Below are 24,777 nucleotides of genomic sequence, written 5' to 3' on the forward strand. Positions count from 1 at the left end.
GAGGTGGAGTCTACAGAGACAGGCAGGTTTCCTTGAGCTGCTGTGAGCTCCACCCAGTTCGACCTTCCCAGCAGCTTTGTTTACCTACTTAAGCCTCAGCAATGGCGGGCGCCCCTCCCCTAGCCTTGCTGCTGCCTTGAGGTTAGATCGCAGACTGCTGTGCTAGCCATGAGGGAGGCTCCGTGGGCGTGGGACCCTCCCAGCCAGGTGTGGGATATAATCTCCTGGTGTGCCCATTTGCTTAAAGCGCAGTATTGGGGTGGGAGTTACCCGATTTTCCAGGTGTTGTGTGTCTCAGTTCCCCTGGCTAGGAAAAGGGATTCCCTTCCCCCTTGTGCTTCCCAGGTGAGGCGCCCTGCTTAGGCTCTCGCCGGTCAGGCTGCAGTAGCTGACCAGCACCAATTGTCCGGCACTCCCTAGTGAGATGAACCCAGTACCTCAATTGAAAATGCAGAAATCACCGGTCTTCTGTGTCGCTGGCGCTGGGAGTTGGAGACTGTAGCTGTTCCTATTCGGCCATCTTGCTCCGCCCTCCCATGTGCCACATTTTCTTAATCCAGTCTGTCACTGATGGACAAAATCTCTTAAACTATTGTCCCTAAGAAAACTGTAACTCATTGAGAATGAAAAACCCCACCCAGTTCTCAGCTTTGTGTAAACAGTTTCAGAAAAATATAGAGTGGACAGAAAGAATAGAAGACCTAACAAAGAATTTAAGAATTTGGCAGGCTGACCAGGGAGTGGGCCTTCTGAAAGAATTATATTGGTTGTTCCATATCCGTTTTGACCATCTAGCCCAGGAGTTGTCAAACTTTTTTCAATCAAGAACCAGGCTGTAAATATTTTGGTCTTTTGGGGTCGTGCAGTCTTTGTCTAAACTATTCAACTCTGTTGTTGTAGTTCAAAAACAGCCAGAGACCAAATATAAATGAGTGGGTGTGGGTAAATTCCAATAAATCTTTATGTGCAAAATCAGAGGATAGATTGGATTTGGCTCAGAGGCCATATTACAAATCCCTGATCTAGTAGATGGTATAGTCCGTACAAAAATTGAACCATGAGTAAGGGAAGGACTTGAAAGCACATGTACCTCTACATTAAAGCAATCAATATTCAAATCCTAAGTGTTGGTTGAACTATGAGATGTTATTCCTCAATTCAGCACCTCTCACTCACTGATTCATGTTATACATGGACCCTTACCATTGGTTAGAGCTCAGTATTTTTTATTGGATTTGATGCCAAGGTTTTATGGGCACCTCTAAATCACTACAACATCTCTTGGAAGCTGGAATCATTCTCTCTTCACAAGTGGAAAGGGCTCAGGACCCTAAAAGGTAACAGGGAAAAAAAGAGTTTTTATTTATTAACTCTTGGTACTACTATTGTAAATAACTAGCATGGTAAACAGCATTCAGAAGTAATATTCCAGACCAGCCACCTATTTCTACTGCTACTGCAAAATACAAACATAAATAACCCCAGGATTCATTTTCTAGTTGAGAGTATTCTTGACTTTTTAACCTATAAAGGTGGCTAATATTATGTTAGTGTTAGAATAAAACCTCAAATTTTGAATGTCATATAAAGAATGAAATAAGAGATAATAATGATAACATTTTATTTTGTTTCCTTCTTAAATTAATTCCAAGATTTACCTAATCATAATACTATAATTTTTACTCTTAAGCAATCCTACCTTCTACATTTAAACACACTGGCCACTATTTACATACATATTGTGTAGATTTTACTTGTTTGCCATTTTACTTCAAAGTTAAGGGAAGAGGGTTTGCTTTAACAATCATGAGAGGAATGTTACCAGCTTACATTTTCTGCTTATGCAGATCTTATTTTGGTCTTGAGTATGCACTGATTAATTTTCAGCCTGATACATTGCCTGTGATGGGATAGATGGATACACAGTTCTCTTAGATATTTTGCCCTCATTTTCTGGAGTTGGACATAAGGTCTGGAGTGCAGTGTTTTATATAGTATGACAGTGTTGTTAGGGGGAGCATTCTGGTATCCAAATCTCTTGTCCAAGAAGGAATCTGCTGAGATATCCCATATGTTGTTTGGTCATGTGTTTATACCAGTGCATGGCATTCCATGGGTATTGGAATTAATCATCAGTAATACACAGTCCTTTGCAACAAAGTTGGACCTACTGTCTCTGTACCAGGCTTTTTCTGATTACCTAGTCATCTTTCTCATTACCAGCCCTCACTTATCTATAAGAATGCTGTGTAGTCTGGTGCTTCACGATAGCCATCTTCCCTTGCAGATACCTTTTCCTTAGAGGCCAGAGATCCAGCTTATCTAGAAGCGTTTGGGTAATTTCACAACTCATTTCATTCTTCTTGTGTCTTTCCTAAGTTCTTCCACCTCATGAGTCATACTTATGCCATCTATTCCTCAGTTTTCTTCCAAAAATATCTTTCCACATTTTCCCTAGGACTTCTAACATCTGCTTTTCTCCCAGCCCTCCTAATGTGTCTCCTGGACACAGCTTAGATTTTGCTCAATAAATGCAAGTGCCTTTCATCCCTGACACTATAGAATTGCCTTAGTTGGAGGAATGGTATAAATTCTTCAGTAATACATGTAGTGATTATTTATTATTATTATTATTATTATTATTATTATTATTATTATTATTATTATTTTAGACAGAGTCTCACTATGTCACCAGGCTGGAGTGCAGTGGCACAATCTCGGCTCACTGCAACCTTCGCCTCCTGGGTTAAAGCAATTCTCATACCTCAGCCTCCTGAGTAGCTGGGGTTACAGGCATGTGCCACCACACCCAGCTAATTTTTCTATTTTTAGTAGAGACAGGGTTTCACCCTGTTGGCCAGGATGGTCTTGATCTCCTGACCTCGTGATCTGCCCACCCCAGCCTCCCAAAGTGCTAGGATTACAGGCGTGAGCCACTTCGCCCAGCCTGTTATCTTCATCTTTAGACCCAGAGTTGGATAACAATCAACATTACCAGTAGATTGTTATTCTTTGATTCTCAAGTTGTACGCTTACTTCCAAATTATTTTAGGGGTTTGGGAAAGCACCTTGCTGTAGCTCCAAGGTATTTATATTATTCCCTTTATCGTTCTTCTTTAAAAAAAATTGATTACAATCTTATGGCCCGTTATATCAAAGTGGTTTCGAAAACGGTTGTATTCTCCTAATCACTAGATGAAGAAATTGGGAAAGTATTTATCTACTTACCTGGTAGGTTTTCTTATTGCAAGGCTGTTCAATCCCAAGTCCCTCATAACATGCTTGTTGCCATCCTGCATGCTATTTTCTCTTGCAGAGGCCCTTTCTCTCAGAGAAAAGCAGGACATTTTGACCAGGCTGACTTAATGCAGCTGTTATGCAAAGGCTACTTCAAAATGTCAGTGTTGAATGTCAAAAGACTGGTTTTTATTACCAAGCTATGCATGCAACAGCCATCCCTTACCCTCACCCTATCCTTGACCCTTTTTTTCAGAGAACAGACTGGTTTTTCTCTTAACACTTTCCACTTTAGTGTCTGTGGTAAGTCTCTGTGGGAGCTGGGGCTATTTTTCAAGCACTCTATCCGGTCAGCTTCTCAGTGGAAAGTCTTACATGAGATTTTCCCCACTATTTGCATCGTGATAAGACCACTGACATTGTTCCTGCATCTGATTTACATAGTCTGGGGATTTACACTTTCCCATTTTTTGTTTTCTTTTTGAAGTAATGCCAATTCTTGAAAATGGTTGTAGGTACACCTTTCATGTCATCAATGTGTGTCCTCACTCTTTTAACATTTTATGTATAATATCTCTGAAATTATATCTTCATCTATATTGCATGGGGCCAAAAAGGAATTTACAGCATGTTAAATTTATTGGATATTATATCATCTAGGCTTATATTAATATACCCTGGTAATTTCTGATGAAAATGCATCCCTATTATTTAATTATTATTACACAAATAGTACATGTTCATTATGGAATGTTTAGAAAACATGAAAGCAAAAAGGGAAAAATCATTAATTTGCATTTCCCCTAATTGTTGGTCTTCTTTTTAAAGAACTGATATTAATATTTATTAATATTTTATGTATATATTTTATTAATCTGAAGGTATATATATGGATTTGAAAATATATTTTTTACAAAACAATTATAACTTTGTTGCAAGATTTTCCCCATTTAATATATCTTGGACATATTACTGTCAATGCAACTTTCAAATGAAACTTTCCAATGAAGAATGCTTCTTCATTTCTCTTTAGATCTGTAGAATATTTTATTGTTTGAAAGTACCATACTGAAATATACCTGTCATTTCTCTCATTCATAGAGATTTAGTCATTTTTGGTTTTTCACTATTTTTTCTGTTGATTCACTGTTATAATTTTCAATGTTAGAAATGCTACTGCAATTAATTTTTGTACATATATTTTTGTTTGTTTGTTTAGAAACAGGGTCTCACTCTGTCACCCAGGATGGAGGGCAGTGGTGTAATCATAGCTCATTGTAACCTCAAACTTCTGGGCTCAAGCAATCCTCTTGTCTCAACCTCCCAAGAAGCCAAGAATACAGGCACACACCACTAGCTGGGCTATTTTTTTTTTTTTTTTTTTTTTTTTTTGTAAAGATTGGCCTTGCTATGGTGCCTGGGCTGGTCTCAAACTCCTAGCCTCAAGTGATCCTCCCACCCTAGCTCCACAGAGTGCTAGGATTACAGGAGTGAGCCACCGACCTGGCTGGCATCTTTGTATATTTAAAAGAGGAATTTTGTAGGAATATATAAAAGTGGAATTTTTGAATCAAATGGTATGAATACATTTTATTGTAGTAGATAATTCGAAATTCTCTTCCAGAAAAATGTAGCGATTTACATGCCTTCCACACAGTATGAAAATACCTCTTTTGCCACATCTTGCATAGTGCTGACTCTCAATTACATTTTTCATCTTTGTCAGCCTGACAGGCATGAAAAGTAATTTTATTTCACTATAATTTTTGAATTATTAATGCTACTGAGCATCTCTTTATATTAGTTGCTTTTCTAAATCTCTTGTTCATATCCTCCGACCATCTCTCTGGTGAAAGATGTAAAAGATCTTTACATATCAAATATTTTAACCCTCTGTCTATAGCATGTGATGTAAATGTTTTATTATTGTTTTTCATATGTCTTTAAATGGTGGTTTAGGCAACACAGAAAGCATTTTTAATTTATTTTCTGGCTAAAAAATACATCTCATTGAAAAATATTAACCAATACACTGAGATGCATTAAAAAACAATGTTATCCATCTAGAGACTTTGTAGTACCTTAACAATTCCTATATAAAAGTGCAACAGGATTCAAACCTAGTAGTGACCAGAATGAAGACTGTACTAACTTTCTGAGTCTGTGGGTGAATATCACCCATTGGACTTCAGAATACTATTTGATACTGATTTCTTGCTCAGTCACCTCCTAGCTGCATGACCTAGGTCAAGTTACTCAACTTTTCTAAGCCCGAGTGTCCTCATCTACATAGTGGGAATAATATTTACCTCAAAAAGTTGTAAGTAGAAGAGATACAATTTAGGTGCCTCATACATGTGTGGCACTTGATAAATACTAACTTCTTTTCCTTCATGACATCTTCTCTCCTTCCTAAGGCAATTTACATATCTGAAGACTGACTTGGAAACCGTATAATCCATGTGGCCCACAGACCCAGTTTTCTTAGCCCAGAGGGCAGAATTGCAAATCCACCACTGATATCAGGAGATATTTATTCATTTAACAGATACTTATGGAGCATCTTCTATGATCCAGACAGCATCCCAGGTGTTGGAGATACAGCACTGAAAAAAAAATGGAAGGCTATCTGTTCTTTCAGAGCCTACATTCTAATCGGGTAAAACATACAATAAACAAGTAGCTATTTAATAATATGTTAGAGAGCAAGGCGCATTAATATAGTAGTCAAGAGAGTAAATTATGGTTTAGGCATTCGAACTTTTCAGAGGGATAAGCATTGCCCCCCAAAAAATATGATTCAATAAGCAAACAGAGTTGTGTGGTAACAGTGTCCAGACAACTAAACTTACTAAAGAATTATCTGTAAACTTCTCTTACTTCTAGTGCCATTCTAGAAATATTCATCCATTGATGAGAATCAAAAACATTTACTGAGTGCCTACCATGTACCAAGTTTTAGACACAGAAGATATACAGAAGGGATCAAGTTACGTATAGTTCTTTCCTTGCTGTATGTCATTGTATAGCTTCTGGGGTAGGGACATAAAGTGAAACAAAAACTTCAAAATAAAAAACAAAAAGTACTATGCAGAATATGAAACAGAGTAAGAGCTAGAACTAACTTTGGGCTACTTTAGGTTAGATGGTCAGCAAAGCACTCTCTGAGAGGGTAATATTTAGACTAAGTCTTGAATGACAAGGAACCAGCCAAGTGAATATCTGGAAGAAGAGGGCAAACAGAAGGAGCAAGTATGTGAAGTCCTTAAGGCGGGAAATGAAAGAAGGCCTGAAGTTCCATAGAAAATAATGGAAGGAAATACACCAAAAGAATAGTTATTAGTAGGGGACTGGAACTATTTGGTATGTACATTTTATTCTCTAAATTTGAACATGGTTTCTACAGTTTCACAGATGTGCATTACTTTCACAATTGTAAAATATCATAAAAAATATTTACAGTAAGAAGAGGTAGAAAATGTGATTTAGAGGAAAAAGAAAAGGCTTTGAAGTCAGACCCAGTTTGGAAACTTAACATTGTCAATTACTCACTGTTGACCCAGAGCAAAACATCTAAACTCTCTCTTAGCCTCAGTTTTCTGATATAAAGAATAGAGATAATAGTTCCATGTTTTGCACATGTAGAGATGCTAGCACAGCACTTTGGCCAGAATGCTAACTCCATTACCTATTAGTTATGCAATCATTAACAAGTTTCTTCATTCCCTCCAAGACTTAGTTTCTTCACCTATAAAATTGGGTGTAATAATGTTGACCCTTCAGGACTGTCATAGGGGTTAAGTGAGTTAATGTATATAAAATGACACACAATACTACTGTAGACACACACTAAATGACAAATACAATTGGTTATCTATGAATGGGCAATTGGTGGTGACTTTTATTTTCTTTAAACCTTGATGTATTATCCAAACTTCTAAATAACCACATATTTGTACTAAAATAAAAAGTATCCTCTTACAGTATTAACATATCTTAATTCTAGTTCTACAAATTTGTCCCAAGGAAGCACTTGCACAAGTTACAAGAATGTTTGCTGCAGCATTGTTTGTAATGGCAAACATTGGTAAACATCTATCAACACAGGAGAGTTCCATGCATTACAGTAAATCTTTGCCATGGAGGAAAGATGAAGCACTTAAAAGAAATGAGGTAGAACTATATGGACTGCCATGGAAAACAGTCCAAGATATATTAAGTAAAAAGGAGGCTCTTGTTCGGCGCAGTGGCTTATGCCTCTAATTCTAGGACTTTAGGAGGACACGGTAGGCGGATTACTTGAGTTCAGGAGTTGGAGACAACTTTGGCAACACGGCGAAACCCAGTCTGTAAAACAATACCAAAAAAATAAGCCAGGCGTGGTGTTGCGCACCTGTAATACCAGCTATTAATACCCAGGAGGTCTAGGCTGCAGTGAGCCGAGGTTGGGCCAAGGGTTTTAGGAATTGTATACAAGGAAATGGAAATGAGGACCCAATATATATTTCGCAATATTACATAGGAGTGGAGAAAAGTGAGCATTTGCTCTCTGCAGTTTCTCAATTAAAAGAAAAATTTCATCTATGTACATTTTTCCATTCATCTTAGACATTTTAGAAAGATAATACTACCTGTATTATTAGGAACAAAAAGGAGGAAATTGGACTGATTCATTCATGGATAGTTTTCACATGTGATTTTGAATTAGAACAAAAGGGCAAAGGAGTTGAAGAAACTGGCTTGTCCAAGGAAAGGGATAGCATGATACAGAGCTTGTGGCAGGAGAGAGTATGGTCCATGTGGCTATCATGCAGAGTAAGAAAAGTAATATGAAGATAGGAGGAATAAGTTCAAGAGATCTACTGTGACTATAGTAAATAGCAACATACAGTCAGCCCTCTATATCCACGGGCTCTGCATCAGTGGATTCAACCAACTGTGGATTGAAAATATTCAGAAAAAAAAATTAAAAATGGCAATACAACAATAAAAATAATCTCTTTTCCAAACACTATACAGTATAACAAATACTATATAGCATTTACATTGTATTGGGTATTATGAGTAATCTAGAGATAATTTAAAATATACAGGTGGATGTGCCTAGCCTAGGTTATATGTAAACACTATACCATTTTAGATCAGACACTTGGGCATCCAGATTTTGGTAGCCATGGGATCCTAGGACCAAGCCTACAATGATACCAAGGGACAACTATATTATACTCCTAAAAATTGCTAAGAGAGTAAATTTAAGTGTTCTCACTACAAAAAAATATGATAAGTATGTGAGGTAATACATATGCTAATTTAGCTCAATTTAGCCATTCCACAATGTATACATATTTCAGACATCAAGCCATACATAACAAATATGTAAACTTTTATTGTCAATTTAAAAATAAGTTAACTTTTAAAAAAGAAAAGCAATATGAGATAAAGTTGGGGAAGAAGGGCATGGAGAGCCTTATAAGCAAAGAGGGGCAATTTGGATTTTAAATAGGATAGAAATTCACTGGTGTGTTTAGGATGGTTAGTGACTTGGTATAATTTAATGTTTTAAATGATCTCTCTAGATGGAGAATGAATCAAGAGCAATATTGATTAGATTAAGACATTAAGAGCAGGAACATGACAAGGATACTCACTTTCACCACTTCCATTCAATATTGTGTTGATATTCTAGCCAGGGAACTTAGGAAAGGAAAGGAAAGGAAATAAAAGGCATCCAAATTGGAAAAGAAGTAAAACCCTCTATTTCAAAAATGACATGATCTCGTATATAGGAAATCCTAAGGAGTCCACAAATAAACTATTAGAGTTAAACTAGCTTAGCAAAGTTGCAGGCTAAAAGATCAATATGCAAAAATCATTTATATTTTAATACACAAGCAATAAACAACTCAAAAGTAAAATTCAGAAAACAATTTTATTTACAATGGCATCAAAAAAAAAAATACTTCAAGACAGGTGCAGTGGCTCATGCTTGAAATCCCAGCACCTTGGCAGGCAGAGGTGGGGGTATCACTTGCACCTAGGAGTTTGAGACTAGCCTTGGCAACACACCAAGACCCTACCTCTATAAAAAAATTTTTAAAAAATATTATCTAGGCATGGTGGCGGCACCTGTAGTTCCAGGTACTTGGGCAGCTGAAGTTGGAGGATCACTTGAGCCTAGGAGGTTGAGACAACAGTGAGCTGTGTTCAGACCCCTGCACTCCAGCCTGGGTGAAAGAATAAGACCCTGTCTCAAAATGAAACAAAACAAAAATACTTAGGAATGAATTTAACCAAGGAAGGCAAGAACTGCAAACTGAAAAACTACAAAACATTGTTGTAAAAAATTTTTTAAAGACAAATAGATGGAAAGGCATTGGCGTTCATGGATTGGAAAGCTTAATATTCTTAAGATAACAGTACTCCTCAAATTGATCAACACTTTCAATAAAATCCCTATCAAAATCTCAGCTGAGTTTTTGCAGAAATACACGAGCTGACCCTAAAATTAATATGGAAATGCAGGGTACACAGAATAGCTAAAAATAATCCTATAAAAGAAAAAAACAAAGTTAGAGGACTCACACACATTTCAATTTCAAACTTACTACAAAGCTACTATAATCAAGACTGTGTGTCAATAATATAAAAGGATAGACATGTAGATGAACAGATCAGAATTGAGAATCCAGAAATAAGCCCTAACATTAACGGTCAGTTAACCTTTAACAAAGGTTTCAAGGCCATTCAATGGGGAAAGAATAGTCTTTGCAACAAATGGTACTGGGATAAATAGATATTCTCATGCAAAAGAATTAATTTGCACCCCTACTTCATATCATTTTCAAAAGTTAACCCAAAGTGTATCAAAGACTTATAAGAACTAAAACTGTAAAACTCTTAGAAGAAAACATAGAGAGAAATCTTTATGAACTTGATCTAGGCAATGGTTTCTTAAATGTGACACCAAAAGCTCAAGCAATGAAAGAGAAAATAAATAAATTTTACTTCAGAAAACTTTAAATTTTTTGTGCTTCAAAACTTAGGAAAAAAGCTTTCATCAAGAAAAGACAACTCATAGGATGGGTTGAAAATATTTTCAAGTAATACCTGATAAGAGTTTAGTATCTAGGATATACAAAGAACTCTTACAACTCAACAATAATGAAAGACAACACAATCTAAAATAGGCAAATTGTTTGAATAGATATTTCTCCAAAGATATGCAAATGGTCAATAAGTACATGAAAAGATGCTCAACATCATTAGTCATTAGGGAAATGCACATCAAAACCACAATGCAATACCACTCAACACCCAGTAGGATGGCTATAATAAAAAAAGATGAGCAATAACAAATATTAACAAAGATGTGGATAAATTGGAAGCCTCATATATTGCTGGTGGGAATATAAAACGCTGCAACCACTTTGGATAACAGTTTGGAAGTCCTTCAAAAAATTAAACAAAGAGTTAGCATGGGACTCATCAATTCTACTCCTAGGTATATATATATACTAGAAAATTGAAAGCATATGTCCACCACTCAAAAATTTGCACATGAATGTTCATAACAACATTATTCATAATAGCTCAAAAGTGGAAACAACACAAATGCCTATCAATTGACGTATGAGTAAGCATAGTATCGTATATCCATACAATGAAACATCAGCCTTAAAAAGGAATGAAGTGCATGCTGATACATACTACAATGTGAATGACCCTCAAAAACAGTATGCTAAGTGGAAGAAATCAGACTCACAAGATTTCATACTATATGATTCCATTGATATTAAATATTCAGAATAAGCAAATTCAGAGGGGCAGAAAATATATTAATGGTTGCCACGAGATGGGGAGAGAGAACAGTGGGGAGTGACTGCTAATGGATATGGGGTTTCATTTAGGGGTTATGAAATTATTCTCGAATTAGATAGTGATGATGGTTGTAAAACTTTGTGGATGTATAAAAACCACTCCATTGTGCAATTTAACAGGGTGCATTTTATGAGTTATATCTTAATACAAAGAAAAAAGATTAAAAGGAACAGAAGGAAGGGAAGGTGAGAGGGAGGGAGGACAGAAAGAAAAAGGGAGAGGCCGGGCGCGGTGGCTCAAGCCTGTAATCCCAGCACCTTGAGAGGCTAAGACGGGCGGATCACGAGGTCAGGAGATCGAGACCATCCTGGCTAACACGGTGAAACCCTGTCTCTACTAAAAAATACAAAAAAACTAGCCGGGCGAGGTGGCAGGCGCCTATAGTCCCAGCTACTCGGGAGGCTGAGGCAGGAGAATGGCATAAACCCAGGAGGCGGAGCTTGCAGTGAGCTGAGATCTGGCCACTGCACTCCAGCCTGGGCGACAGAGTGAGACTCCGTCTCAAAAAAAAAAAAAATAAAATAAAATAAAAAGAAAAAGGGAGAAAGGATGGAAAGAAGGAAAGAAAAAAGAAAGCAAGATAAAGAATTTGATTAAAACTAAGGTAAACAGAAACTCAGTTTCTCCTATACTCTCACTGAACAATTAACACAGAAGACTTCAGTAACCAAAGACCTAATCAAAGCAAGTAATCGATTTTGCAGGGGACACCGGCCACACATCCTCTAATTCAATTGTGACACTATCCACCTGGAGACAGGGTCAGATCCCACAGGTTGAAGGTTCAGTCCCCAAGACTACCCCCCAACATCTGATGCCAATCACAAGCCCTAGGTTGTTTTTATTCTCCTGTTCTTCTGACCAACTGAATATAAATTGGAGTTCTAACAACCTGCTCCTTGGGTTCAACTAATTTTCTGGAGTGGCTCACAAAACTTAGGGAAACACTTACATTTACCAGTTTATTATTAAAGAATATTACAAAAGATACAGATGAAGAGATTCATAGGGTGAGGTATGAGAAGGAGTGTGGAGTTTCTGTGCTCTCCCTGGGCACACCATCCTTCAGGAACTTCCACGTGTTCAGTGACCTGAAAGCTCTTCAAACCCAGTTCTTTTTGGTTTTTATGGAGGCTTCATTAGATAGGCATAACTGTTGCATCACTGGCCGTTGGTGATCAACTTAGCGTTCAGCCCCTCTGCTTTCCCTGGAGGTTGGGGATTGGAGCTGAAAGTTCCAACCTTCTAATCCTGCCTTGATCTTTCCCATGACCAGCTCCCATCCTGAAATACCTAGGAGCCCCCAGCCTCCAGTCATCTCATTAGCATACAAAAAAACACCACTTTGGAGATTACAAGGGTTTTAGGAATTGTATACAAGGAAATGGAAATGAGGACCCAATATATATTTCACAATATTACATAGGAGTGGAGAAAAGTGAGCATTTGCTCTGCAATTTCTCAATTAAAAGAAAAATTTCATCTATGTACATTTTTCCATTCATCTTAGACATTTTAGAAAGATAATACTGCCTGTTTGTTTCCAAAACTAGAAAAAAAATTACATATGCATTCTGAATTCCAGACTTCTCTCCATGTCCATGGTATTATCAGAATAGTTAAGATTTGCACATGACCAAGTGTCTCCTAATGTTTCTAAAACTCAAAGGTAATTTCAAATTGTTTTATCAGTTATTTTGCAACCGCGAAATTTTTCTTTCAAAAATGTAGATGTTACAACTTTTGGTGTCCTTCATTCACTCTAACACTTTGCTTATTAGTGGCATCTAGTTTCACAAAGTGAAAGTCAGTGTCTTAGCTCCAACTGCTATAACAAAATGCCATAGACTGGGTGGTTTAAACAACAGACATTCATTTCTCACAGTTCTGGGGGCTGAAAGTCTGAAATTAGGATGCTAGCATGGTCAGGTTATGGTGAGGGTCCTCTTCTAGGTTGCAGACTTCTGACTTCTCATTGTATTCTCATGTGGTCGAGAGCAGAAAAGGGAAGCAATCTCTCTCATGACACTTTGAAGTGCGCTAATCCCATTCATGAGGGCTCCATTTTCGTGACCTCATTTAATCCTAATAATCTCCCAAAGGCCCCACCTTCTAATAGTATCAAATGTAGGGGTAGACTTTCAACATATGACTTTAGGAGGTTCACAAACATTAGTCCATAGCAGTCAGTGTCTTTCACATTTTGATATGCAAAAAATTAAAACAAGGCTAAATGTTGCAAATAATGTGAAATGGAGAAATTCAGTGTTTCTTTGTGAAAATATGGATGGTGATATAACTTGCCTGGCTTTTCCTCTTCCTGTAAGTTCATGTAATACATGCCATTTACTCTAAAAAAAAAAATAAATGTATAAGAAAGCCAGTTAGGAGATCTTTGTAGCAGCTTGGCTAGGAAAAGATGTTAGCTTGCTCTAGTGTGGTAACAATGAAGTTGGAGAGAAGCAGACAGATTCAAGATACATCTGGGAGACACGATCCGTAGAACTTGGGATAAACTGGATGAGAAGGTGACAGAGAGATAGGAGTCACACTTTCTAGCTAGTAAAAAATAGGTGACCCTGGTCTCTAATGTTCCATTTCCCATTCTCCAGGAGGCTCCAGGTTTCCTTACCGCAGCCTTTGTCTCCCTGTGAACTGCAGGTACTGGAAGATTTGTAGAGGGGACTCTGGGACACTCTGGAAGCTGGAAAATGGTCTCACTGTCTATAAGGTGGACCTGGTCACCTATCTAGAGCAAAAGAAAGAGTGCTGGGATGTGAAGAGACATGAGACAGCCACACACTCAGATCTGTCATGTCATACAACCAAGGCCTTTCACTATAGCAGGGCATAGATGTCTCATTTCAAAAAGTAGTATTGGGAAGACATGAAAGCTGTGGCCTTGAGAATTTACACTTCAGGAAAAACTGTGAAAGTGGGGTGGAGGTGAAGGGCAAAAAGAATGTTATAATGTGCATAACCAATGAGCAACAACTACTCATAACAGAAATTTAACTGCCACAGATCAAGAACATAGAACATCTCAGAAGAAACCTCAACTTACATCAGCTACTTCTATATAGAAACACATGTTTCTATAAGTAAATATCAACATCAATTTTTGAAATAAACCTTATGTAATGAAACTCAGAAAAACTTTAACCATCGCTCAAATTTCAGTAAACATCAGAGTAATTATTTTCCAGATAATCATTACAAATGTAACAAATACAGGAAAGTGTTTTAACAACCCTCAAAACTTACTATCCATGAGAGTATCCATATTCAAGAGAAGCCTTACAAATGTAAGAAATGTGGGAAAATTTTAACAATTTCTCATCACTTACTCAGCATCAGAGAATTCTTACTGGAAAAAAATCACACAGATGTAATAAGGATAGAAAAGTCTTTAGTCAATCATCACATCTAAATAGACATAAGAAGATTTATATTGGAGAGAAGTCATTAAAATGTAAAGAATGGCAAACCCATTAACTGCTGCTACTCAATCCTCACACAACATCAGGGAATCCATACTGTAGAAAACCCTTTCAAATCGAAAGAATATGGCAAAGCCTTTCAGAGGTGTTCACATCTTACTAAAAAATTAAAGAATTGGTACTGGATAGAAACCCTATGAATGTAATAATTTTGGAAAGACTTTTGTCCAAAATATACACCTCAGAGAACACCACAGTATTTATCCTGGAGGGAAATTTTACAAATGTAAATCAGGTAACAAAGCCTTTAACTGATGCTTAAATTTTGCTCAACAGAGAATTTCTATAGGAGAGAACATCTACAAATGTAATAAATGTGGAAGGACCTTTGTCCAAAATATACAACTTAGAAAGAAAAAAAGACGTGACACTGCCTGCCATTAACTGAGATAAGGAAGGTGGAGGAGGGCCATGTTGGAGGATGGGAGAGAGCAGAGATGATGAATTTAGTTTTTGGTCTTCTTGAGTTTGAGATGTTAAAACAAAAGTAAGTTTGTCAAAATAAACCTACTACCTTTATTTGACAAAGACATCAGTGGGCAAAACAACTCTTAAGATACTGAAACCATGAAAGAAACTTCAGGAGCCTGTAAAGCCAAATGGATGGCATTCAAAATTTCTAGAAGATTCTAGAATTATAATTCTCACACTGTCAGCAGTGGTGATTCCTCAAGGTTAGGATTGATCTAGGAAACCTGTATTTGCCATGTTGCACATTCCTACACTGTCTGAAATTTTATGACATGTACGTTTTTGTAATAAGAAAATTTTAGTTATTTTAAAAAAGAAAACTGAAATGTTTTGCCATAACATAGATAGTTCACAAAATAAGAAACCCAAACAACCAATAAACAAACCGAAAGTACTCACCCTCCCTAGCAATTAGCCAAATGGAAATTTAAATAAGATAGTATGTTTACATTTCGAATTAGCAATTTCACTTTTTTCTTTTTATTTGTATAAAAATATTTTTTAATTTTTAATTTTTGTGGGCACATAGTAGGTATATATATTTATGGGTTACATAAGATATTTTGATACATACATGTAATGTGAAATAAGCACATCATGGAGGATAGGGTACCCATCCCCTCAAGCATTTATCCTTTGAGTTGCAAACAACCCAATTATACTCTTTAAGCTTTGTTTTTGGTTTTGTTTTCTTTTTTTATTTTAATTGAGATAAGGTCTCATTCTGTCCTCCAGGCTGGGGTGTAGAAGCAGGATCACGGCTCACTGCAGCCTTGACTTCACGATTCAAGCGATCCTCCCACCTCAGCCTCCCTAGTAGTTGAGACTACAGGCATGCACCACTAAGCCCAGATAATTTTTCTGTTTTCTGTAGAGACCGGATTTCGCCATGTTGCCCAGTCTGGTCTTGAACTCCTGGGCTCAAGCTCTCCTCCCACTAGCATTACAGGTGTGAACCACTGCTTAAGTTATTTTAAAACAGATAATTCAGTTATTATTGACTACAGTCACCCTCTTGAGCTATCAAATACTAGGTCTTATTCATTCTAAGTAGTTTTGTACCAATTAAACATTCCCACCTCCCCCACTAAGCCCCTGCCACTATTCTTCCCATCCTCTGGTAACCATCCTTCTACTGTCTATGTCCATGAGTTCAATTCTTTCGATTTTTAGATCCCACAAATAAGTGAGAACATTGTGATGTTTGTCTTTCTGTGCCTGGCTTATTTCACTTAACATAAAGTAAGTTGTTTAATATCAGGTCTGAAGCTAAGAAGAGAGTTAGACAGAAGATAAACTTGGGAGTTACAAGCGTATATTACAAAGCATTTGGCTTTAAAATATATATGTCCTTTTATCCCAGCAGTCCCACTTCTAGGAATTTGTCCTAAGATACAGTTTCAGGATGTGCATAAGTATAATGTTGCAAGAATGCTCTTCTCTGTAAATCCCCAATTTTGGCCTGGACCTGAAGTTAGAGAAGGAATAATTATCACATGTGAAAAGCAGCCAGGAAGGTGCAAAAGGCAAGAGGGAAGAGTTCTAGGCAGCTGCAAACATTAACAGAATCACAAACATACCACCACGCAACACCACAAATAATAATGGTCAAGTGTTATTTCTTGAAATCCTAGGATTTACTGGGGTAATTTTGATGAAGGGGTCTGTGGTATAGAGGAGAAATCAAAGCGTGTTTATTCCTACTCTTAATCATTCAGTATAATATAACACGGAATACTACTGTGACTTCTGGTCCCCAAAATGTATGGGGATTTCTCCCCATCAGCAAGCAGTGCTGCAGAATCCTCTGCAGCCGACACCAGCTGGACGTCCTCTAAATTTAAAAATTCAGTTCTGACACTATCTACCTAAAGAGAGGATCAGACCCCACAGGTTGAGGGTTCAGTCCCCAAGACTGCTCCTCACTTTAAATCCCAGTTACAAGAACAGATTGTGGTCTGAGCTTCTGGCTGATCGGCTACAAATTGGGGGTTCCCATGACCTCTTCCCCAGGTTCAATTAATTTGCTAGAGAAGCTCCCAGAACTCAGGGAAACAGTTACTTACACTTACTGGTTTATAATAACAGATAGTACAAAGCATACAGATGAACAGCCAGAAGAAAGCAATGCATAGGGTGAGGTATGGGAGAAAGAACGCAGAGCTTCCAGGCTATCTCTGGGAATGCAACCCTTGAAGAACTACCACACATTCTGCTATTCAGAAACTGAACAAACCCTATACTTTTGGGTTTTCAGGAGGCTTTGTTAAGTATGCATGATTGATGACATAATTGGTCACTGGTGATCAATTCAACTTTCCGCCCCTTTCTACTCCCTAGAGGTTAAAGGGTGGGGCTGAAAGTCCCAACCTTTTAATCCTGCCTTGTCCTTCCCCTTTTTCAGTACCCCATTCTGAAGCTACCTAAGGGCCCCCAGCCACCAGTCATTTCATTAGCATACAAAAGACACTCATCGATGGGGAGAGTCCAAGGATTTTAGCTGTGTGTCAGGAAATGGAAATGAAGACTAAATATATATTTCATGATATAACAGGGAGCAAAATTTTTTTTGATGTGTTGAAGGTACATGGTGTTGCAGAAAGCTCGCGTTTTCTTACACTCTTGATTGGACCATAAATTGTCCCAATCTTTTGGAGGCAAATTTGGTGGTCCTTATGATGATACAAAATGTGCATGTTCTTTTAAGACAGCAATTTCACTTCTAAAAATGTATACAAAAATAATGGCACACATAAGTAAATATGTATGCAAAAATGTTCATTTTAGCATGATTTGTAATAATGAACACTTTTTAAAGTCTAAAGGGCATTTAGAGCTCATTGGTTGCATTTTAAAGTATACATTTATGCAAAGGAGCCCTCTGAATGGTTTAAAGGAAATGAAGTGGATCTATATGTACTGTCATGAAGAGATATCTATGTTAAGTTTTTTTAAGCAAGTTGCTAAACAATATACCCCATATGATCCAATTTTTTTGCAAAATAAATGGGGGTGTGTGTGTGTGTGAGAGAGAGAGAGAGAGAGACAGAGACAGAGAACGGGGTGGGGGGTATTTGCGAAGAAAATAATGGAAGAATAGACACCATTAACTACCTTCACAGGGGAATGGAGAGAAACAGGGAAATTTCACTTCCTAATTTATATCATTTTATATTATTTAAAATTTTGCAACAAGCATATATACTTCATAATCAGAAAAAATAGTTTAGTTAAAATTTCAAAAATTGGAGGAAATCTTACTGAATAGTGAGTGATTCATAAAATTATATAGGAACATATTTATTGACGTGATATACGTTCACGATTTATTGCTAGGTGAACAAAAGCAGCCTGCAAACATTATAAACATAAGAATGAATTGGAAAGATATATGCAAAGTAATATGCTTTTAGTATGGCCCCACTTTTATGAAAGAATACATGTATATATCCCAAGAAAAACATTTCAAAAAGAATGTATTATTGTTACCAGAAAGGGGTTCCAATCCAGACCCCAAGAGAGGGTTCTTGGATCTAGCACAAGAAAGAATTCAAGGCGAATCCATTCAGTAAAGTGAAAGCAAGTTTATTAGAAAAGTAAAGTAATAAAGAATGGCTACTCCATAGGCAGAACACGCTTGAAGGTTGCTGGTTGCCCAGTTTTATGGTTATTTATTGATTATGTGCTAGACAAGAGGTGAATTATTCATGTTTCTCCTTTTTAGATCATATAGGATAACTTCCTGATGTTGCCATGGCATTTATAAACTGTCACGGCCCTGGTGGGAGTGCAGCAGTAAGGACAACCAGAGGTCACTCATTGCCATCTTGGTTTTGGCAGGTCTTGTCTGGCTTTTTTACTGCAAGCTGTTTTATCAGCAAGGTCTTTATAACCTGTATCTTGTGCTGACCTCCTATCTCATCCTGCGACTTAGAATGCCTAATCTTCTGAGAATGCAGCCCAGTAGGTCTCAGCCTTATTTTACCCAGCCGTATTTAAGATGGAGTTGCTCTGTTTCAAACGCATCTGACATTATTAACAGAGGATATTTCTACAGGTTTGGCAGGTGAAAGAAATACAGGAAAATTTCATTATCTATATTATATGTTTACATATTATTGATTTTTACAAGGATTTTATTAGCTTTAAAATCAGAAAAATAGAGATTAAAGTTTGAAATATAAAAAATGTTGTTTTAAAGCAATTCAGAAAATAAGATACAAATTGTTACTGCCATTGAAAGATCCACAACACATGGCTAAATTTAAAATGGTGGTTACAAATTGTATGTACATATATGTTTGTGCAAAGAAAAATTCTAAGCTCTACAAACAAAAGTACAAAAACATAACTGAACATCTGAATTATAAGATTCTAGGTAATTTCTATTTTCTTTAAACTTTTCTGAATTTCACTGTTTTTTCTCAATAAACAAGCACAACTTTTATAATCAGAAAAAAATTGCAAACGACATAATCCTATCTTAATTTTAAACCTATGCATATGTGTGCACACACACGTGCACATGCACACCCAGAGCTTCTCTTTATCTGAGGGTGGAAGATTCCCTAGGACTGAGATAGCTCCCTGCCTACTCTGGACAGACTTTGGCAGTTCCCAGGCTGATTTGTGCATGTTGTAGGAGGAGTAGGCTGGAAGTAGCAGGAGGGAGCTAAGGGAGAGAGAGGGATATAGTGGGAGAAAGGGGAAGAAGACCGTAGACTAGAGGCCAGCTGACTTGTCTGGAGGAAATCTCAACAGATTGAAAAAAAAAAAAAAAAACAGACTCTTAGCGAGACTGCCTGCAACTGATGTGCTTACTATGCCAGACAAACTTCTAGAAAGCTCAGTCTGGCGGTTACAGCAGCAGCCCCTTCCCACTTAATTTATTCCCTCCTTCCTACCTTCCCTCCTAACATTCCTGCTCTGTGATGTTCAGGTTGCATTTCTGACTCTGGACTCCTAAGTGTCACTCATCTGTAATTTCTAATTGCTTCCCAGTGCATATGTGTCATTAGTACAAGAAAAAAAAAATTAAGCAATGAAAGTTATTTTCTAAGCAGGCAGTGAACCAATATGTTCAGAGATATTCAAATTTTCTTTAAACAGATATAGATAGAAGAGGATTAGAAAGATACACACTGCTCATTTAACTGGTAGGAGTTGAAAAGAAAACCAATGAAAAATACCCAATTCAGTGTCTGACACATAGTAGGCACTTTGCTAAAGTCAGTACCCTTCACTATTATCCTGAACACTTCCCATTTATAAACAGCCATTTTTTTCTGTCAAATAGCTAAACCATGGTATAAAGAACATTCGAGGTAAAAAACAACCTTCCTCATCTATATTATGTACGATAGTCAGTGCCTTTTTTATAATTTACAGTGTGGTGTCTGATGAAGTTGTGTTGGGGCAAAATCTTCATCCCTCTCCTACTGAATCAGGGTGACTTGCTGTGCTTTTTAGGAGATACACATTAACTAGGTGTCTGTGTTGTCTTTGGATTCCAGAATATTAAAAATACTACAGGGCCACAAAGCACAAAGGTTCTCTGATGGACAAGATGTTGGAATGAAAGTCAGGTAATATTAGTAAGTCCTTGAGCCCTTGGGAATGTAACTACTACCTTCCTGTGAAAATTATCTCCAGTTGAAATTGTTTCCTATAATTCATTTTACTCTATGCTCTCTACGAGGCTTTTTCCTATTATTAAAAGACGTATTTCTGGTGCCTGAAAAAATAAAATAAGTTACAGAAAATCAATTGCATCTATAAAGCCATCCATGTGACAAGGATTCCCAAGACTTAGGCAATGGCCTGCTTCTCATGCATACTTAGCCATGTTAATGACTGGGTAACCATGACAACCATCAGGACTATGATGCCAAACCTACACTCTTCAGCAATGAATTAAGCTGCTTCATAATGTACATGTTTAAGAACTTCCCACTGGCAAGCTCCGGCAGACAGAACTACACGAACAGCCTGGAAGAGGGAGGAAGAAAAGGAAAAGGAAACTACCTTCCTCAAAAGCAGACAAACACCAAGAACTCTCAAAGGCCTAAAAAATACAAAGGTAGTAAAAGAATGACAACCCCTAGCCTGCCCCACCTGCAGAAACACAAACACACAGTGAGCAAGAAACCACCACAGTGAGAAAAGAAATAAGATTGCCTCTGGGGGATTACAAAAGTCCTCCATCTTTTCCACACCATGTGAGAAACTTTAGGCATCAGCTGTCTGTGCCTTACAGTTTTCCCTGTTTCTCATTTCTCTTCTCCATTTTCATGGTTGGGTATCCTCTAGCCAGCTGATCCTCTCTCGGGGTTCTGAAAGCTGATGACACCCACATCTTCATCTCCCAGTGCAGGCCTCACACCTGAACTCCAGATCCATATGATCAACTGGTCACTGAAGAGCTCCCTTTGGGTAACTCACAACCTCCCACAACTCAACTTTTCTCAACCTGAACTCCTCCACTTTCTCCTCAAATACTTGTTTCTCCTTCCCTTCCTCCTCTTCTTCCTGCTTGTCCTCAAGGGATTCTCACTCTCCATGACGGACCCCATCAATGCGCCTCACTTCCCAAGCCAGACTCTCTTCTCTGCCTCACCCCCACATCCCATCTGCTATTGTCTGAAGGTTGGTGCCTCCCCAAAATTCATATGTTGGAACCTAATAACCAATGTGATAGTATTAAGAGATGAGGCCTTTGAGAAGTGGTTAAGTCAGATGAAGGCTCTACCCTCATGAATAGGATGAGTCCCGTTAGAAGAGAGGCTGGAGCAAGCTCCCTTAGCCCATGCTGTCATGTGAGGACACAGTAGCAAGGCACCATCTATGAAGCAGGGGAACCCTCACCAGATACCACATTTGCTGGCACCTTGGTCTTGGACTTCCCAGCCTCTAGAACTGTGAGCAATACGTTTCTGTTGTTTATGAATTACCCAGTGTAAGGTATTTTGTTATAGCAACCCCAGCGGACTAAGACACCATCCATGTACCTCTGAGATGCCTCTCATCAGTCCACTCCTACCAGATGCCACTCCTGCCTACCTTGCTCAGGCCATCTCCCTTCTGGATATCTGCAGCAGCCTCCTCTGCTGTGGGGTGGGGGTGGGGACAACTCCAATACACTACAGTCAAAGATACCTTCCTAAAATCTGAGTGCTTCCATGTCTGACTGAGAACATCTCAATGTCTAGCTTCCCAATGTATTGGGGACAAGGTCCAATCAACCTTAATGTGGTAGACAGGACCTTCCACTGCCTTGCCGCTGCCTATTACTCTATCTTCACTACTTTGGCCATACTGAACTTGTCTAAGATCTCTGAATGCATACTGCTCTCTCTCACCTCCTAGCTTTTGCACATGTCATGCTTCTGCCTGGACATGACCTTTCTTCCCTTTCATTGGACTGGTCCCAATTCAACCTTGACTGGTGTGTTGGGTGTGTGTATATTTTGCTGTCATACCTGTACAGGCTGTCTTTTGATTGTGTCCTCCAATCCAGTCATCATATCCATTGTGGCTGGCTTTTACTGGTTTAGCTTTTAGAGGAAAATCTTATTTCTAAATTCTTGGGTGTGTGTGTGTGTGTGTGTGTGTGTGTGTGTGTGTACCTCACTGAAACTCCTCTCTACCAAAGTTATACATCTACTTTCAGTTCTTAAAAAACGGACTACAGGTGCATGGTCTCTGTCCCATCAAACTTGGACATATGTATGAATACATGTGTATTTCCCTCTTTAAAAAAACAAAAAACAAAAACAAAAAAAACTTGGTGCTGGGTGCGGTGGCTCAGGCCTGTAATCCCAGCACTTTGAGAGGCTGAGGTGGGTGGATCACGAGGTCAGGAGTTCAAGACCAACCTGGCCAACATAGTGAAACCCTGTCTCTACGAAAAATACAAAAATTAGCCAGGTGTGGTGGCATGCGCCTGTAGTCCCAGCTATGCGGGAAGCTGAGGCAGGAGAATCGCTTGAACCCAGGAGGCAGAGGTTGCAGTGAGCCAAGATCCTGCCATTGCACTCCAGTCTGGATGACAGAGTGAGACCCTGTCTCAAGAAAAGGAAAAAAAAATAACTTGGTTAAAGGATAATTTAATAATTTTATGCCAGAGACTGGGTTAAGCCCTTTATCTCTAGCTATGCATTCCTTTAATCATCTACTGTGCTTTTTCATTAATGGTCTTTTTTGATGCTTAAGAATATTTGTGATCTCATGTTTCTTCGAAGAACTGCATAATAATTATGAGTTTTGGTCTTTCTAGTCAGACCGTATAACTACAAATCCTGCTACTGTTGCCATTTGTATGACTTTGAGCAAGCTACTTAATCTCTTTATGTATGTTAGGATACATATGTATATACATACCTTCCACTGCCCTGCCAAAAGGTTGTTTGTTATCCTCTTTATGTATGTATCCTAACATACATAATGTTATATGTATGTATCCTAACATACATAATGTTATATGTATGTATATGTACATACATAAAGAGGATAACAAACAACCTTTCCCACAGGGCGGTTGTGAGGTATATATGATACGATGAGTGTAAAATGCTTAGAGCCTAACACATAATAAATGCTGGGTAAATTTTAACCAAAGTTGTCAACCCAGATGTTGCTTTCCTTCACTTATGCCTTTTCTTCCAGAGAATAGAACAGCTACTTTCTCTGCATTTTAGAATCTGTAGCCATTGGCTCTCTTCTAATGCTATTTTCTCAAATGTACCTTATTCTCTCAGCTTTGCATCTTTCTTAACTGAGAATTAAGTACATCCAAAGATTATTACAGGTTCAGAGTCCACAAAGTAATTGAAGAGAACTGGTCAGTGTTTAATTATAAAAATACTAATTTGGGAATTAATTATTTCTATGATTTTGGACATTATGAATCTAATGTCTGGCCAGGATGAGAGTGATAGAAATTTATTTTTCAAATAAGATTTGCTGTATCATATGTTTGGGTTTATTTGTTGAAATATAATATTAATAATTACAGAAAAATCTGATAATATGTTCTAAGTACTCATTAAAATCTCTCTCTCCCGCCATCTGCTAATTAGCTGACATTTTAAGGTAGGATGGCTTTCAATGACCAGCCAACTACAAAATCAGTTTCCTTTGTGCCTTTCATTCTCTGCTAATTGAGTTAGAATAATCACATTATTAAGAAGTTTCTATGGGCAACCAGCCCTCAGAGAAGTTGAATGAAGGTGAGGCACAGAAGAGGCATTTGAAAGCATGGACATTTAAGCTACTCCCCTTATCCTGTGACTCAGTGCATCAAGGTATCAGGATTCTCTGGAAACCAGAAAGCCCTGGTTTCAGAATGCACCTTAATTAATCAATGACATTGCTTCTTTTAGGTTTAGGGATGGCTCAAGGCCATATTCATCAAGAAGAAACTCTTGAGATTAAGAGGAGGAAAGAAAAAGAGTGAGAAAAAGAGAAAGCATGACAGGGACAGACAGAAATTGAGAGGGAGGGAGAGAAAAACATAGTTTATAGTTAAGTTCATGCTGTATACTTGCTTTATCCTAAAATTTGGGTCTGTGCCTTCTTGATTCCTAGTAAAATACCCTGATTACCTTCCAAAAACTTTTAAATTGAAATATTTTAAAGAATTTCTAGAATTTAGTAGAATTTTTTTTAAAAAACGTTCTCTGGAAGTGGCTTG

The sequence above is a fragment of the Mandrillus leucophaeus genome, unplaced genomic scaffold, assembly GCF_000951045.1.
Source record: "Mandrillus leucophaeus isolate KB7577 unplaced genomic scaffold, Mleu.le_1.0 Scaffold3600, whole genome shotgun sequence".
In the NCBI taxonomy this organism is placed as follows: domain Eukaryota; kingdom Metazoa; phylum Chordata; class Mammalia; order Primates; family Cercopithecidae; genus Mandrillus; species Mandrillus leucophaeus.